At 36.7% G+C, this 5,512-nt stretch overlaps 1 pseudogene; it reads right to left on the minus strand.

The window, feature by feature from the left end:
• Positions 1-4,708: 4,708 nt before the first annotated feature.
• LOC111741956 lies at positions 4,709-4,827 on the minus strand (annotated as a pseudogene).
• Positions 4,828-5,512: the final 685 nt, after the last annotated feature.

Here is a 5,512-nt window from a genome sequence, read left to right on the forward strand (position 1 = left end):
CTTCCTTCCTTCCTTCCTTCCTTCCTTCCTTCCTTCCTTCCTTCCTTCCTTCCTTTTATTGTCAAGAATAGCTTTCAACAGATACCTGATGTCAGCCTGAGCTTGACCTGTCCTTGATTCTGACATCCTTGACCATTTCATACCACTCCCTCCCACCCTGGACCTCATCCTAATTCTTGGCTAAGTCCTTGCTTTGTCCCAGGAAATAGATTATATTCATTCAGTTTTTTCCATAAAACTCATCTTTTTCTCATAGGCAGTGCCTCCTCATAAGCTACAGAATAAATTTCAGACCTCTAAATGCAGCTTTAAGGATATCTGGCATCCATTGCCATCACTGATACTAAGATTTCTGTTCTCATCATTTATACGCTTACATCCTAACTTATCCAAACTAGCCTGTTTTTCTGGACCTCTATGCCTTTTCTCATTTTGTTTCCTTTGATTAGAGAGTCCTCTTCATGCATCATCACCTGGTGAAATCCTCCTTTTCCTTTTATGACTCATTCGAATACAATTGTTCTGATGCCAAAAGGCAGAATTAATTACTTCCAGAAATACTATCTCTATTTCTACTGAAGCCTCTTTTGTTGTCTGCCTGCGTCATTGCTAGTAGCATGTGCATCTCTCTCCCTTCCACTAGAGAGTGAATGTGTAGAGAGCAAAGACCATGGTCCTCCATCTTTGGATATCCCCAGTACACTAAAATTGTAGAACCTTTCTTTGAAAAGGTAATATTTTCTCTTAAAATAAAAGACTACCACCTATACAAATTTTAAAAAATAATAATAAAGTTAAAGGCCTCCTGTGTCATGGTCAGGTTAATTTTGTGCAAACTGTTACCATACTATGCCTCTGAGAAAATGTGATTACTTACCCTCCCACTCGAAATAAAGAAAATACCATATGGGTCTACTATACTATGCTAGGAAAATGTTTTATTGTTTTTATTAATTTGAAGCCTGCCAGGCTATCTCCCTCTTAATTTGTTAATTTTTTTTTTTTTTGGCTTTTCTACTGTTTGTACAATTTTCCCCAGGCTATAGGATATTGTAAAAAGGGAGAATAATGTATGAAAATATCAAACTCTTTTTATGATGTGCTATTTCTAGTTACAAGGGATTTTTATAAAGAAAATCTTTAATATTGGCATGTAATTTGTATCTGTAGGCATCATCCTTTGAAAAACACACGAATTAAAGGTTTTGTCAGGGAGTGCTTTAATTCCTTATCCTTTTTTTGGTTTAAAAAGAAAAATTTCTTTCCCCTCCCTTCTCTGATCTTCCCCACTTCCACCCCTGATCTATGGATGTTGCCTTTTCCCCTTAAGAACTGGATCTCTGAAGGGAAGGTGTCTTGGGGTGCGTACCAGGGTCCTGGTCACCCGGCACTCTTGTGGGGGGGCCTGGGGCCCCCGGCGCCCTCGGGGGGCCTGGTGCACCCGGGGTATGGTGGATGGCTCCACCTAGGGTGCGAATCCAGGACCTTTCATATGTAAAGCAGATGTGCTAACCACTACACTATGGAGCCACCCCCTAGAAAGAAAAATTTCTAGTGTTTAGATGAATAAATCTATTTAAATGATTTATAATACTATTAAGGAAGCTAGTCAATGATAATCATAAAAATAGACATTCTGACCATTTTGATTAATTACAACTATTTTTAGCATTTAAATGTTAAGCATCTCTTGCACAATCTTAGGTTTGTTGTTGTTGTTGTTGTTGTTGTTTTAAGGTAGTCATGAAGCATGATTCTACTGGAACTCTGAAATGGAATTTTGGCACTAAAATGCAAGGCTGTATAATATGAATATTGAAATCATAGCCATAAATGACATAAAATGTTACTTAAATTTATACCTTTGGGATCATCTTGATGGCCTAGTAAGTTGCTGACTCTCAGGTGGGACAAAGGCTCCTGTCCTTTGAAGTCGTTCTACTGTGTATCACACACTATTCCTTTCACTTAATTGTCTGTTCAATCAAGGATGTGGCTCATTCATACACTTAAATAAATGAAAAATTTCCTTGCATTAAATAAAGGTGAAAACAAAATCTTATGCTATTTTTAGAGATAACTAGATTTAGAAAATTTAAAAAGCAGAATAGAAAATCAGAACATCAGAAATTTCATACGGAGAATCTTTGTTTTGTTTCTTTCTGTTCTGTTTTGGTGTAAGAGCAATAAACTTACATGACATTGGTATATTTTGTTTTATATTTAAGTTCAATAATGAACACAATGCTTTGTTACTCCAAATCTTCAGTTATTGTTTTGAAACAATGTCAGAACTGATCTATTCAATGAGTGAATGAATAAATGACTAGATAAATAAACTACTGTTTAGTTCTAGGTTAAAAAGAAATAAAAGGTTTTTTTACATTTTCATTGAATTATTTTGCTGTCATGTTGATAGAACTGAAGATCAGGTTTGTGGGTTTTGGGTTCAGAGAAAGGAATGCAGAGTGGGAACACATGTTTACATCACCTTTGTCACATTTTATTCTACTTGAATTAATACGCTCTTCAAAATAGAGAAGACTTTAGCTCATTATATTCTCTATTAGTTACAATGGATCTGTTGGTTTACTGATTACAAATGAAAACGATTTGCAATATTTTGTTGATTGAATGTGTGTTGGTCCTCCTTCTATGGTGTGATATTTCCCTTTGCAAAATTTTAAACCCTTAAAATCTGATTTAATAAGTCTAGAAGGATATTCTTCAGGCAGATTCTTTAGACTACTTGAGATAAGTATTTGAGGAGCGTATAAATTCTGTTTTTATCAGAATTAATGTACAAACGATTAGATCATGTGAAGGTGAATTTCTTTATCAATAGAAGCAACTTTTCTTTTTCGTAGAAATAAAAGTGAAGGATTACAGATATGTTTGAAAACATTGACATTAGAGAGATACAGACCCCCACCCAGCCTTAAGCATGATAATCTTGGATTTGGGGCTTGAGTGCCCCAAGAGATAATTACATACATTAAAGTTAAGGAAATTCTAGTTTAATAGTAACTTACAAAGTCAGAACTAGATATCAAAATAGCCTCAGTAATGGGCGTTCTAAGTTAAAGGAGAACCCAAATATCTGCTGAATTAACAGCTTCCACATAGCTTAGTTTTTTTGTTTTTTTTGTTTTTTTTTTCCTTTAAGTAACTTTTGGTTATTTCTGGAAGTGCCAAAAATATCTTTAAGGAGATGCCTACAGACCATCTGGCAGATGTGGTCTCCATGTGGTAGCCACCTTGTCTTTTTTCTTCTGCTGCTTCCTCTCTCACTTGCCCATTTTACTTTCTACCCGACCCTGGGAGGGACCTCACTGCCACCCCCATTCATGGCAATGCCAAAATTCAAGGTTAGGGGCAGGTGCGCCCTGGGCTCTCAATTCTCAGGGTGTTGTTTTCTGGGAAAAGATCTAGCTAGATTCTCTTCACTGTCTCTGAGCCAAACTTACAGCCTTGGTCATACTAGCTCTGTGCGTTCAAAGTTCTATTGTCTGCCTGAGCAGCTGCATCTGCATGTGACCTCACCCTAACAACCCCAGAGGTCTTGAACCCAAGCTGCAGGGCTGAGTATGGAGGAGAAATTACCTCAGACTGTCATTTTATTCCATGCTACCCCTCCCCATATCGCTCTCACCTTCTTCTTTAAAATACTACCTTTACCAAATTCTTCTTCATCACCAATTAGTTTTTTTAAGGCTCTTTTTTGCATATGACTGAAGCTGTGTGTGTGTGTGTGTGTGTGGTTACAGGTGGATTTTAACCAGCATCTTAAAAAGAAAGTGAGAAACAGGCAATTTTGGTATCTTGAAATTAAGAGTAAGTTTTTCAGTCATGAGAGTCAAGTAGGTGTCTGGCGCTTTCTGACATAATATGTTAAAAAAAAGTAGCATGGATTGTTGTGGAGTAATATTACTCCACATTAGTAGTCAAAAGAGAGTAAATGTATGTGCTGCAACTAAGGAAACTTGAATATGCAAAACTGAGAATTAGAGAAAGCTGCCAAAGTTCCTCATATAAAATCAGGGATGTGCTGTTAAATATTTACCACTGGCTGTCCCTCCCATCAAATGAGCCCTGAGTTGCACCATTTGTCAATTTCTGTTGTATAAAAATTTCCACTGTAGTCGATTTAAATCACTAACATGACTTCAACTGGCTTGCAAAATGTAAAAATATTTAATAATCTCCCCTTGCTAGCTGGTAGGGGCACACTAGTGTATTTAGAGAAAAGAAAATACAGAAGAGATGTAGGTAAATATTCACTTACAATGTTCCAGGCACAAGGACAATTGGCTTCTTTCCAAAGGCAGTGTGGGATCAAAGTTAGGACTTCCCTGAGAAGCCTGCTTAGGGCAGAGGTTCAGTGGGGCAGGACTGTCTCCTGAAGGATTTCTCTTTTAGGCCTTTTTTGTCATCACAAAACTGAGGGCCATGACAATTATCAGATAGAGGTCAAGGATATTAGACATTTTGCAAAGGTCAGGTCTCTATTCTATAACAAAAAATATCCCGAGCTTTGTACAAATTTCTAATGTCTTACCAGATAATCTTTCAGGTTTAAAAAAATAAAATGATTTGAGCCTTGAGTTTAATTTATTTTTAGGCAAGGCAACTCTTGGTTGACCTCACAGATTGCAAGGACCTTGTTAGCTTACAATCTCTTATTTTTTTTATTTTTTATTTTTCATGCCTACAGCAGCACTTGGTCTTCCTAGGAGGTCTCCCATCCAAGTACTAACCAGACCCAACTCTGCTTAGCTTCCGAGATTAGATGGGATTGGGCTTGTTCAGGGTAGTATGGCTGTAGACTGAGCCTCGAGTCTAACTCTGTCTTATGTCTTATATTTTTGATGTGGCTTAAATATAAATAGTGGATTTTCTGGGAATGCAACCCATGTAAATTGAAGTATATTTGCATTTTTGGGTTCAGAACCTTACCAAGAGCCATTCTCCATCCAAGTTAGGGGTAGCCACAGCACTCATGATAACATCTGTATCGCTTGGGATTTGTAATTGTTGCAGCCACCATATCTCTATGTAGAGTTGTAAACATTACACAAATTTTTAAGAGTAGAATATATGCAAGTATAGCGTATTATGAATTTTATTCCAGGATCAGAGAAGAAGCATGATAGAGTTTATACTAGGAATATTACTGACCTCTTTCAAAATTTGCCTGAATTAGTGCCTTAGCAAGTCATCCTGAAATCAACTCAAAGGTCAATGGATCAGAGACAGCCCAATGGATATAGTGGAAAATTGTGCTCTCTGTTTCAAGCTAAATTGCAAAAGGGAACCAGAGTTTAGGTTATTGCTTAAGCTCTTGAATTTTTTGAATGTGATATGACACAGAAATATAGTAAGAGCATATATTTTGTATCCATAGAAGGAGTCATGATCACTACCCATCATTAAAGATACATTAAGACAGAAGATGAGAATAAAATAATTACGTTCACATAGTTATATAACCATTATATAATATTACCATAAT

Source organism: Pteropus vampyrus, unplaced genomic scaffold (assembly GCF_000151845.1).
Source record: "Pteropus vampyrus isolate Shadow unplaced genomic scaffold, Pvam_2.0 Scaffold83, whole genome shotgun sequence".
NCBI classification, from domain to species: Eukaryota; Metazoa; Chordata; class Mammalia; order Chiroptera; family Pteropodidae; genus Pteropus; species Pteropus vampyrus.